The 13161-nt window shown below is 48.8% G+C and overlaps 1 long non-coding RNA gene across 1 annotated transcript; it reads right to left on the reverse strand.

The window, feature by feature from the left end:
• Positions 1 to 7406: 7406 nt before the first annotated feature.
• On the reverse strand, positions 7407 to 13108 carry LOC129070448 (uncharacterized). The gene is made up of 3 exons (XR_008529134.1): positions 12971 to 13108; positions 9180 to 9329; positions 7407 to 7611 (listed from the first exon to the last, which is right to left on the reverse strand). It is a non-coding gene; the product is annotated as an uncharacterized LOC129070448 (long non-coding RNA).
• Positions 13109 to 13161: the final 53 nt, after the last annotated feature.

A 13161-nucleotide genomic window follows, 5' to 3' on the forward strand; every position in this document is an offset into this window, starting at 1 on the left:
GTGTTTGTCTTGTAATGATTCCCTGAGCTGCAAATTTAATTTGTATGATTTTCTGCATCTGTGGTTTGTTTTACAATATAAACGTTTTAAAAAATGAAAAGAGAAGCACCTCATTGTGTGTATCTGCCTATACATATACATATATGGATGGATGGCTTCTGGGAGTTCCAAGTACATAGTAGGTGCTCACTAAATATGAGTTGCCTTCCCTGTTAATCCTGTGTGATTTCAGTCCCATTATCAACATTACAAACTTGTGTGACTCGAAAATAGTTGATTCTTATTATGTGCCAGGCACTGTTCCCAGTGCACCTAACCTAACCGAATCTTCACGGGCTTATTATTTTTATTCCCATTTTACAGAGAAGAAAACTGAGGCTCAAAGAGGTTATCTGTGACTCCACAGAAAGTGACAGAGCAGTCCGGTTTTGAATCCAGGCAGACTGGCTTCCTGATCCATACTCTTATCATACATATGTATATATAGCTTACCATTTGTTTGTTTGTTTGTTTAAAAGAGAGGAAAAAAAAACACTGACTTGTTCTTCTAGTTACTTATGCATTCACTGGCTGATTCTTGTATGTGCCCTGACTGGGGATCCAACTTGCAACCTGGCCAGGGCCTTTCTTTTTTTCTTTTTTAAATTTGGTGTCAGTGCCCCTATTTGCACAAATAATAACTCCCTCTTACTGAGTGCCTGCCAATGTGTGTGCCACACCTGGGTCTCACACAACTCTGGAAGGTGGAAGTACTTTTTTGTTTTTGAGAGATGGGAAAACTGGAACCCAGAGAGCTGAAGGACTTGCCCAAAGTTTCAAAGTAAGTAAACGGCAGAGCTGGGGGGAGTTATTGCTGGAGAGGACTCATACTCTTTGGCCCTTGGGATTCTAAAGAAGTGTTCCATACTCTTAAACAGATGCGTACCTGATGGATCTGACCCAGTTTGAGGTCACGGGTGGCCCAATCAGTGGTCCAGAGCCTGACTTGGCTTGAGAAGTGTCCAGACTAGGGCCGGGAGAAGTTGAGAGCTTGGCAAATGCCAGACATGCCTGACCCCAACTGGAGGGTCATGTGAAGCTTGTGACCCATGGGCCTGGCACATCTCAAGGAGCCAGAGACTTCTGTGTGCCAGGCTTTTGTTCATGAGCTTTAAAGGACCTACAGTAGAACTGTGCACCTTTCCAAGCATGAGATGAGATTTCCCCAGGGCTGGCGGCTGGATTTTCCAGAAGAGGCAGGAGTCCAGCTGTGTTTTCTCTGGTCACACATTGATTTTTTAACCTGAGTCAGCATGACTGCTTGGAGGTACGGCCCATTCTGTTCCTGGGGGCTCTGCATCCCAGCTGGGCTGAAGCATTTCCAAAACAGGGCTGGGAATGGTAGGGGGCAAGCAAAGCAAGGGCCATCTCCATGAGCCGACAACGGCATCCCAGGACGGAAAGGGGCAGCTTTAAATATCTGTTGAGTCCAGAGCACTTGAGGCTGGCGAGTGCGGTGCAGGACAAGTGACACCTCCCTCTCCTCTCACCATCTCTGCCCAGCCCCTTATGGACCCGCTGAGACTCAGAAAGGCTAGGAAACCATCAATGGGCTCCACAGGTTGAAAATGAAAACAAAACAAAATCTAGCGCTTCTAGAATGGCTGAAATTAAAGAGGCCCCAACAACTGGAATTCTCAGACATTTTTGGTGGGTGGGACTACAAGGTGGTACAACTACTTTGGGAAATAGTTTGCAGCAGTTTCTTAAGAAGTTAAACATATCCTGACTGGTGCGGCTCAGTTAGTTGGGAATCATCCTGCAAAGCGAAAAGTTGCTGGTTCAATTGCTGGTCAGGGCACGTTCCTGGGTTACAGGTTCAGTTCCTGTCGGGGAGCATATGAGAGGCAACTGATCGATGTTTCTTCCCTTCTTTCTGCCTCCCTTCCCCTCTCTCTAAAAATAAATAAATAAATCTTTTAAAAAAGTTAAACATAAACTTATATGACCCAGCAATTATACTCCTGGGCAATTATCTGCCCAAGAGGAATGGAAGCACTTGTCCACTCAAAGACACTTACATGAATGTTCTTGGCAGCTTTATTTTTAATAGCCGAAAACTGGGGGCAAAATGCCCATCCACAGGGCAATGGGGTAAACAAACTGCAATATATACAGGGGTGGACAAAAGTAGGTTTACAGCTGTGAGTACACGAAACTGAATATATTCTTGTATTATCATTTATTCATGATTGTATTATTTATTTGTATTACCAACTGTTAACCTACTTTTGCTTGCCCCTGTATCTGTCTTAGCAACAAACAGGAACAAACTATTGATATACAGATAAATTTCAAAATAATTATGCTCAATGAAAAAAAGAGTATGACTTGTATGTTTCCTTTTCTATAAAATTCCAGAAAATCTAACATAACTTGCAGTGAAAGAAACTAATGTGGAGTAAGTTGCCTCCCCTGGGAATGGGAGGGATGAAGAGGTGGAGAGGAGGTAGCGGGGCTCCGAAGGACCTGTGGGGCGATGCAGACGTTCCTCATCCTGACTGTGGTGATGGGCTCCTGGGTGTGCACTTATGTCAAAACTCACCAAATCATGCGATTGAAATAGTTGTAGCTCATCATACATCGGTTACACCTCAATAATGCTGTTTTTAAGAAACTCGAGAGTGGCACAATTGGGATTTGAACCCATGTGTCTAAGGTGAAACCACTCCGGAGCTGGCAAGTCATTGAAAGGCTTCCCTCCTTTCTTGGCTGGGGATATAAAGTCAGTCTACATGGCACCACCTCCAGGAAGCCATCCAACCTCCATGGCACCACCTCCATGGCACCACCAACAGGAAAGTTCCCCTCCCTTGTGGAATTGCCTCCCCCTCGGCTTCTACCCCACCACCCTCTCGCCTGCTTTCAGGATTTGTCAGTGGCTCCTTTCTTCACTTGGGGACTTTCCCTTGCGTCCTCCCCCATATGGTCCTTCATATATGCTGCCTGAGAGGTCAGTGCCAGAATCCGACCGGCTGGGTTTGATTTACACCAGCTCTCTGACCTTGGATGTCTCCATTACCTCTTTGAGCTTCAGATTCCTCATCTGAATAATAATAGCAGCTACCTCAAGATTGCCTTAAGGATCAAATAAGAGACAGTTCATGTTAAACAATTAGCACAGGGCCGGGTATGTAATAAAACACTCAATAAATGTTAACTATTATTGATCTTCACCTGGGCAGTGGCTGCTGACTGTTTAAGTTTCTCAGCCTTTGAATCAAGTACTTACCGCCTCAGCTATATTTATTGACATGGAAAGATGCCCAAAACGTACTGTTGAGGGGGGAAGAAGGGCTACAAAACAATATATGCCTCACAAGTCATTTTAAAGATTAAAGGAAAAAATGGACAGACATCTCAGCATGGAGCCTGCACAAGGGAGGCGCTCAGTTGTGATTATTATTAACTTGAAGACATTTTGTAACCCTCCCAGTGCTACTTTCGAATAGTGTCATGTGAGTTCTTGGGAAACAAGATAATGTTCGCGATTGTTTCAACAGTGAGTCAGAGAGAGAGACCTGCGTGGTCCCTTCTACCTTCCTTCTGACGCTTGTCAGGGGGCTATCGTGAGCAGGGCTGGACTTGGACTTAGGACCCATTGGTCTCATGAGAATCTTGGTACTTTCTTTTGTGGTCCTGGAGCAAAAGAAAAGCAAAGCCTTGCCCTTTGGAATGAAGACTCCAAGCTTGGATAGAGAATTCTTTGCAGTAACTGAGGTGCCATGACAAAATGTAGACACATGAGGGCGCTCCAATCAATCGGCAATAAAGAAAATCCCAGAGGGGTGACAATAGCGACAACAGAAATGTTGCTGTTACATTTAAAAATAGCTTCCATTTATTCAGGTGTTTGTTAAGAGCTCCTAAAACGTGCAACGAGACTCACAACCTCTACCTTTTATACTTCCAAATACTCCATCAGTTAGGTGCTGTTACTAAAGATTTTGATAGGTGTATTGCTCTTTAGAGTTTTTAAAATACAGTTTTTAAGGAGTCACAACTGACAAATCTTATCAAATGTTACACTATCAAGGGTATAGCCTGGTGAATTGTTACAAGTGTATACACACAGGTAACCCCACCCAGATCAAGATACATATCTTTTTTTATGTTTTTAAGTTACATTTATTAGGGTAACGTTGGTTAATAACATTCTATAAATTTCAGGTATGCAACTTTATAATGCAATATCTGTGTACTCTCTTGCGGTCTCAGCACCTGAAGTCTAGTCTCCTGTCACCTCGCATTGGACCCCCTGCGCCCCCTTTGCCCTCCCCCCACCTCCATTCCCCTCACATGGTCATCTGTTGTTCGCAGCTGTGAATTTGCGTTTTTGAAGCTACGTAACTTTTTAAACACCGTTGCTGCTCACCCCACCCCTCACTCAATCCTGACTTTTATCACCATTTGTACCTTTCTTTCCCTTGTTTTTGAAGTTCATATAAATGTAATTATACACACATACTATCTAGGGTTGCCAGGTTTAGCACATAAAAATCCAGGATATCAGTTGAATTTAAATTTCCCATGGGATGTACGTAGAGTAAAAATAAAAAATAAAAAAAAATCAGTTTATTTTAAATTCATTTTTTTCTGTATTTCTAAAATATAGAAATTCATTCTATATTTTTATCTGGCCACTCCAGCAGTCTTTTGTACCTGGCTCCTCCCGAGATAATTCTGAGATTCACCCACATTGCCGTTAATATCAGTGACTTACTCTTCTTCATTGCTGCATTGTATTCCATTCCAGGGATGCACCTCAATATATTTATTCCTTTTACTGTTGGCAGGGACCGGGAGCCCCGTGTACAGAGGAGAAAACTAACGCTCACGGAGGCAAAGAGCCGCGCCCCAGGGACCATTCAAAGCCTGCCCGTCGGGCTCCAAAAACCTCCCGGATTCCTCAGGGCCTGTTTTTCAACCTGGAGCTCTGCTTCTCGAGCCCAGATGGTAGAGGTTCAGGTCTCAGCTTTGTGACCCTGGGCGAGCTATTTGCTTGTCTGTGAGTCCTGGTTTCTACACCTTGATACAGGCTGGCCTTGGAGAATCTGCCCAAAACAGACCCGGCGAGAACCAGCTGCCCCCGCTAAGGGGCGTTGGTGAAGATCTGAAGCGAGGCGGAGGCTCCCGGAGGAGGAGCTGTTCAGCCCCTAAATCAAAACCCGACTTACATTAGCAAGCTTAGAGAGTGCAAAGAAGCCTAGGATACCTTGTCGAATGTATCTGTCAGGTTCTAAAGCCACAAGCAGGCGCAGTGCGCGCGCGCACGCGCGCGTGGACGGAGCATGAGTGAGAGGGCCTGGCGGAGGCCTCGCTGAGAAAGCCCTGGCCTTGGGTCGAGGCTGTACTGAGTGCTCTGCCAGCCGCGACCCCGCTCCGTGCCCCTCCCGGGCCTGCGTGGCGGCACGTTCGACTAGGAGATTTTGCAGATTGGAGACACCGAGGCAGAGGAGAGTGGACGCTCTTAATGTCGGAGGTTGGCACGGGGACCTGCAACGCTGTGCTTTTGACCGCTACTTAGCTCTGCTGCTGTTGCTCAGGGTGGTAAATTTCGGTGTTTTGAACTTTTTTTGCACTTCTCGGCATTATACGAGGTTTTGTGGTATGTAGGTTTTTATTTTTTATTTTGTTTTAAACCAGGAACTAGAACTCGGGGTTCTAAAGTGGGTTTTTTGATATTTTTAAGACTGAGCTGTGAACACTTGTAGGGACAAACCACTCCCAGTCTTTCTTGTGGCCTTGAGATCATGGTCCTTGGAGGTGGGGACCCAGGGTCCAGCCCTGCCGTCCCACTGTCCCACTGTCCCAGGGCACGTGTCGTTCTGGGCAACAATCCAGTCGGCACCTTCCTCCCCGCAGGGGTCCTGGCAAGAGTGGTCCCTCAGTTAATGTCCCCTGGCTACAAGAAGAATGAATCGCTGTGCCCTCTGCTCCCTGCCTTCCCCTGGGGCCCTGAAGATTAATGAATGAACCAAGTCACTATAAGGTGCTAATAGCTTATAGGTTTTTAGAAAGACCTGCAGCTAGAGACACAAGACCAAGGCAACCAGATGAATGCCTAATGGTGGCCCCTTGGCCTGGCGGGGAGGGGGCCTACCCCCGAAATCCAGGCCCAGGCTGGTAGGAAGGGCCTTAGTCCTCAGTCCAGGAAGGGGCTGCTGGGAGTTTTCTGCCTGTGACCCCACTTGTGACCCCAGCTCCTATCAACCCAGCCTCCAAAAGGCTGGGCCCACAGGGCCATAAATTCCTGCTATCATTAGTCCGTATTGCTACAGCCTGGGCTGATTGCCAGGAGCTCTACAGTTATTTTTATCATTTACAAGTTTCATAAAGATTTTTTATCACCTTTTTCTCACAGCAGCGTTGCAAACAGGGCTGGTTTTGCTCCCTTTCGATTTGGAGTTGGGGAATCCAGGCCGCAGAGGGTTTCGGGGAATTTTTTTTTTTTTTTTTTTTTTTTTTACTTTGCCCAAAGCTCCAGAGAAAGTCAGGGCTTGACTTACAGCCTCTCTGGGGGCCAGGCGGGGGCTTTGTGTGATGCCAGAGGCTGTGGGAGAATCAGGGGGTGGACACTGGAACCATCAGTAACCAGGGAAAGGCTTTAGGCTCAGCTGCTTCTGAGCTGTGTGACCTAGGGCAAGTCACTCAGCCTCTCTGTGCCTCAGTTTCTTCATCAGTCAAATGAGGAAGTAATATTAGTACCCACCTCCTAAGTTAGTAGCTATAGGTGCTCACTAGCTGTGAGGTTCTATATTACCTTGAATCAGGACCTGGATTCTAAACTCAGACCCTGGAATGCTGGATGACTTGGGCAAATCTCTTGCCCTCTCTGAATCTCAGAATTCTCACCTGCAAAATGGGCATAATTTTGTCTGCATCACACCCTGACTGTTTTATGTCCAGTCCCACCAGCCTGGACTTCCTCACGTCCCCACACCTCCAACTCTGCTTGGTGCTAAGCCCAGCCCTCCCAGCCCCAGCTGTGCCTGCTAACCCTCCAGTATCATCTCAGACATCGTTCCTTCCGTCCCTCCCTTCTTTCCTTCACTTAATAAATATTTGTAGGGCACCTACTGTGTGCAAGGACTGTGCCAGGTGGTAGATAATACAGGCAAAGTCCCTGTCTTCAGGAAGGGGAGGTAGATCATAAACTGAAATGAGAAGAAAAACAAAAAACCCCAAGGCAATTACAAACTGTATTACTTCATAAAAGAAAATTAAAGCACCGTAAGAAGCAGCAAATGAGCAAGGTTGCTTCCTAGAAGGTGCTCTCCAAGGGGACACTTCTGTTTAAATTAATAGTTTATTTGAATATGCACATAGTACAAAATTCAGGCGCCGCACAGCATCAGGTGGTCAGAAGTGCCCCTCCCTGCCGGCTCGCGCCCCCCTCCCGATTTGCGGTCCTCCTCCAGAGAGGGCCCTGTGTCGTCAGTTTCTTGAGAGTGGGTGACATTGGTCAGCATCTGAATCACAAGAAGCAGCAGCAGTTTGCAAATGTGGGAGATAAGGCTTCCGAGTGGAGGGAGCAGCAAGTGCAAAGGCCCTGAGGCTGGACCAGCGTTACTAGGGAGAAAGAAGGGAACACAGAGGCAGTCGGGGTGGATGATGTGGGGCCAGGAAGCCAAAGGAAGGGGTTTGGGGGCAGGGGCAGGATGAGTGTCTTTTGATTTGTGTTATAGAAACACCACGGGGATGGATTTAGGGGTCCAAGCGGGGCGGTGAGACCACTGAGGTAGCACCTGCGCCGCCGGGGATGGTGACGGGGGGCCAGGGTGGGAGAGCTGGGGCCCTGAGAAGGGGCCGGCCTGGGTTGTTTGGGAGGTGGGGTGGAGAGCAGCGAGGGTCCCCTGGTCGTATGCTCTCAGGACGCCTCGCCACTGTTAGGGGCCTGTCTTTGCCATTATTGGATTAACGTTGCACCTTGTCACCTGGCACAGAGTGGGCACTTGGGACATATCTGCTGAAGAGATGACTAAAGGATGAAAAGTCCCTTTGTAAATGGAGACACGCCCTTTGAGAAAAGGCTGCAGCGGCCCCCCTGCCACCCAACCTTGCCAGGCAAGTCACCCCCAAATCCACCCTGCCCTTGGCAGCCTGCTTTCAATATGAGGACTCTTTGAAGCTCAGCCTTAAGATTCTCAGATTTTCCTAGTGGTAAACCCCTTCCCCCATGAAAGCCTGTTATGGAAAATGTATAGAAAGTTATTTTGTAACTTCCAATACCTAACGGGAGAAAGAGGTGAGCAAAACAGACACAACTTTCAACACAAATATCATACAAAGCCATCATCGAGAAAAAACAAGGCTGTTTTATTAAAAACCACAGGTTCAAATTGGGGTATAACCTGGCAATTCAAATTTCAAAAATATAAATGGAATCTTTTCATTCACCCAACAAAGAGCCATCAGACGCTCCTGCGGGGAAACTAGTCTCTGGGTCCAATCATCTCAGCATTTAGTTTAGTTTTTTTTTTTAAATCCACACAAAATCCTGCTTCATCCAGAGAAATATTTCTAGTGGTAACAGTCTGTGTGTATCTGTGTTTCAAAATTTTTATATCATTTAGAATATACAACATGCATTTAAGAAACACACAGACCTCAGTGGACAGCTCAGTACTCACCAGAGAGAACACCGCCATGTCACTGGCCCCCAGGGGAAGCCACAGGACCCGGCCAGCCCCCGGCAGCCCTCCGGACCCCCTTCCTCCGGGGCAGCCACAGCCCTGACTCCCGACATAATTTGGTCTGTTGGTGTCTGGCTTATGGACAGTCACCCCTATGTGCTATGACTACAGTTCATCCATTCTCGTGGCTGCACAGTCTTCCACTGTATGAATACACCACATAGTATTTTTTTAATAGCTCGTGCGGGATGGGGAAGGGGCAGAGACTGACTGGATGTGGCCCCTCCTAAGTCATTTCACACACCTCATGCTTTTGTTTTGTTCCCACTGAATGTGTTGCTGTGAAAGGTGGATGTCTGGCTTCTCTTGGAAGATCTGCCACTGCTGGGCCCCCAGACCCAAGTGCCTGGAGCGCAGTCCTGGCCGCCCCTTCTCAGCACGTGCGCACCGTCCCCATTTTGCCACAATTCCCGCCCCTCCCTCTTGCATCGCAACCAGGCTCACCTTACTCGCTAGTAATGCCCACGTGGCCGTGTAAACGTGTAAGTCTTCCACTCCAGCTTTAATTCAGCAGAGGTGGCCAAAACGCTTTATTCTGAGGTCCATACCACGACTAGATTTGGCAGCCCCCAGCAGAACGTAAGTTGTTTGCCACTGTGGAATGCATAGTTGAGTGCTCAGAAATGCTGTGATCATTCTTACTATTTCAAAAGATGTTTTTAAAATATATTCAAAGGTGTAGTAGAGGTCCTGGTTAAACATGGCCACCCTGGACCCAGACGCCCTTAAATCAAATCCTGGCTCTTCTACTCAGGAGCTGTGTGACCTCAAACAATTACAGAACTTCTCTATGCCCTTGTACAAAGGGCGATGCTAATAATATTTACCTCATTGGGTTCTTATGAAGACTAATTGAGCTAATACTTTATCAAGTCTTTAGAAAAGCACCTGGCACACAATATGCATTCAACATATGTGAGTTAATTATTATTTTAAAAAATGTGTGGGCAGGCAGATCCTCTGACCTGCCACAGTGACGAGCCATCTCAGTTTGCCCAAGATTGGGGATTTTCAAGAATTTCACGGCCAAAACTGGGAAAGTCCTAGGCAAAATAGGATGAGGTGGTCACTGTAGGCCTTCCTGACTGTTCTATCTCACTGTAACTTAACAGACAGGGCTTTTACTTTCATGAAATGATAGATTTGATTCTGAAGAGGATATTTGAAACACATGTGGAACCCCAAAAGCATCCTTTATGATATAATTTCTGCAAAGCGGTGAGCTTGCCTGCCTAATCCTCATTTCATAGTTTGGGAAACCGAGGCCCAGTGGGGCACAGCAGCCCCATGTTAGGGCCAGAGATGTTCCCCAGCCCCCACCTTCATGCCTCTCCTGCGTCGCTTCCTCCAGAGAGCTGCTGGGTGCTGCTTATTTTGCACCCGCCAGGTCCGAGGTGACGCACGCAGTCCTTCCCATTCATGTTACTCTCACAATAGCCTTAGCGGGTGGGTTCTACTGATACCCATCTGAGAGATGAGACGCCTTCTCTCTGCCTTCTATCCTGCCACTACCATTCATTCATTCTGTGTGTATCTGCCCAGTCATGGTGTTCCCTGGAACTTCTGTCACGGGGAACAATCAGGGAAAAATCACCCAGGTCCCCCGAGGCCTGTTTAGCTACTGAGTCTAGTCCCTTGTTTTCTGCAACCTGTATTTGACACATTGTGCAAGGATTTCTTTTCTTTCTTTCTTTCTTTCTTTCTTTCTTTCAATCAGTTAGCAAATGCCTATTGACCTGCTACTACTGGGACAATGTGGTGAATGACAGAGGACTCCAGTGCGGTGGGCAACCCAGGTCGCCAGGGTGGCTGCTGGCGAAGTGCGCGTCTTTCCAAGGCCCTGCGGCCAGGTGGGGGCCGACAGCGGGCATGTCAGTGAGTGGATCGCACCGCAGCGCAGAGAGGGCAGCGGGCGTCCAGAACTCTTCGCCGTGAACGAACTGTCAGGTGCAGCCAGAGGTTGGCTGGCACCACAGAGGTCGAAGTCAGGGCTTCTTAATCTCAGCACCATTGACACTTGGGGCCGAAGAATCCTCCAATGTGGGGGACTGTCCTGTGCATTGTAGGATGTTTAGCAGCTTCCCTGGCCCCCACCCACTAGATGTCAGTGGCCCTCCTACACCAGTCATGACAACTAAAAATGTGCCCAGACTTTGTCCACTGTCCCCTGAGGGGCAAAATCCCCCCAGCATGAGAACCACGGGCTTGACTGAAGCGAATTTGATGAAGGGAGGAGTGTTTGCGGAGGCAAGGGCTGGCTGAGGGCAACTTCAAGGAATGGAGAGGCTCCCAGGGGCTAGAAACAGTGGGGAGCCATGATCGCCCCAAGTCCCAAAGGGGCCAGAGAGGGAACAGCGTCACTGCTCCCGGACACAGCTGGTTCTGCAGAAGTGAGGCCGAGGCAGGCGGCGAGGGCAGGGAGGAACGCGGCCCCGCCCGGATCCCGGGAAAGCTGGGAGGGGTGGGCGGCACACGCGCCCCTGCTTCCCTCTCTTCCCGTCCTTTCATCTCCCCGTGGCTCCTCCTCTGATGGAGTCCAGAGGAAGTCAGGAGGCCTGGGTGCCTCCTGGGGCACTGAGCGGGGCACCCAGGGGCGCATGGGAGGCCGGGCCAACAGAGAATCCCTGTTGCAGGCAGGCAGCCCCCCAGTCCCTGGACATAGGACTTCAGTCTTGTGACTTACGTAGGAGTTTTCCAGACGGAGAAAGCCAGGAAAGGGTGTTTCCACCCAGGGGAACAGCAGGTACCAAGGAGTTACAAAACGCCTGGCTCTCATAGTTGTTTATTTAATTATGATTGTTTGTTTGATTGATTGACTCTGTTCTGCGTGCCCTTGGTGAAAATAAAACATTCAAAAGGTACAAAAGGGCATAAAATGAAAAGTAGATCTTCCTCCCACCCCTGACCCCAGCTTCTCAGCTCATCTCCCCAGAAACCACCTTTCTCTCCAGTCCCTTATCACCTAGGAATGATCAGTGCAAAGATGGTAAATGCTAGTAATATGTGTGACATGTATCATTCCTAACTTAATGTGATGTCTGTAGAGCGCCTGCTGTATTGCAAAGAAGTGGGCTGAGAACTCCAGCCTCGGACTCCTACACACAACACTCAGCTTCCCCCTCCCTCCTGCAGTCGAGGAGCGAGCGTCCCAGGGTCCTGCCAGCTCTGTGGGGTGTACCGTCTGGGCGAGGCCATCAGTAGCCTGTAAATGAGTGGTCTCCTCCTGAACAGCTGTGTTGTTCAAATGACATTTTGTGGATTAAACTGAATTAGAGCTGAACCACTGGGAAGAGGCAAAGTTTGTAACAGGAGCACAGATCGGCCTGGGGTGTGGTTCTGGAGACCACATGTCATTGCTCTGGGGAGGCGAGTGAGGTTTCTGTCTCCAAAGACCTGTTCTTCTCTCAGCCGCCAGGACACGTGCCTACGGTTTGGCCTCTAGGGCCACTGGGTTGGGAGCAGTTGGGTCCAGCCAACTGGGTGGCACGTGGCCTGGCCCAGACCTGCCTAGGGAAGGCCAGGTCTTTCCCGACTATCTGCAGCCGGTGTCTGCAGCCCTTAGGAATTTAAGACCAGAACAGGCAGCTGGGAAGGCCAGCAGTTTACAGATATGGGGGTCCCCACAGTCAACTCGTAAATTTTCTGGCGCCTGAAAGCAAACAACCAAATCTGGGCCTCTCTGTTACTTAACTATGCTATTTAACCCAGATGCCCAGCCGGAAGCCCAGAGGCCAGAGCAGAGCACAGCACGGGGCTCTTCCTTATCTCTGCTCGCTCGTTCTGCTCTCTCATTCTCTCAACACCCACTTCCTTCCAGACCATGTCCGTGTGCCCGGCTCTTACGGCAAACGTGCGCCCACCCCGGCGGGACCACCTGCTCTGGGCAGGTGCTGACCTCACACCAGCTCTCACCCCCCCCACCCCCCGCTGCTCTACAGGGAACCTGATGATCCCCCCTTTGTAAACAAGGAAACCCAAGGCTCAGAAAAGAGAGATGCTGGGCAGCGTGAGGTTGGAGATCATAAGGTATAGTCACATCAGTGGGCATTTTGCATGAAAAATGTGGAGTGCTGAACACAAAATCAGAGAATGTTAGAATCTTCAAGTCCAGGAGCCCAGGGCTCACAGACCTGTGTATTAGCAGTGTAATCCAGCCCCATCTGTTGGCCACACCACGGATGGAAAGTCCCTCTCTCTGGCCCATCTCCCTCCATTCAGGCGTCTTCCGCTCTTACCTGGGGTCTTGTTCCAGCCTCCTCTCTGGCCTCTCCTCCCAAACCTGCACGCAGCAGCCAGAGACATCTTCTTAAACTTGAAGCACAGCCTGTCACTCTTCCCCTTACAACCCTTCTTTGGCTCCCCTTTGCCCTCAGGATAAAGTTCAAACCCCTTGACCTGGTATATGAGGCCCGCTGTCATCTGGCCG

The sequence above is a fragment of the Pteronotus mesoamericanus genome, unplaced genomic scaffold (genome assembly GCF_021234165.1).
Source record: "Pteronotus mesoamericanus isolate MK-2021 breed Mesoamerican mustached bat unplaced genomic scaffold, CSHL_Meso_final contig_25, whole genome shotgun sequence".
Lineage (NCBI taxonomy): Eukaryota > Metazoa > Chordata > Mammalia > Chiroptera > Mormoopidae > Pteronotus > Pteronotus mesoamericanus.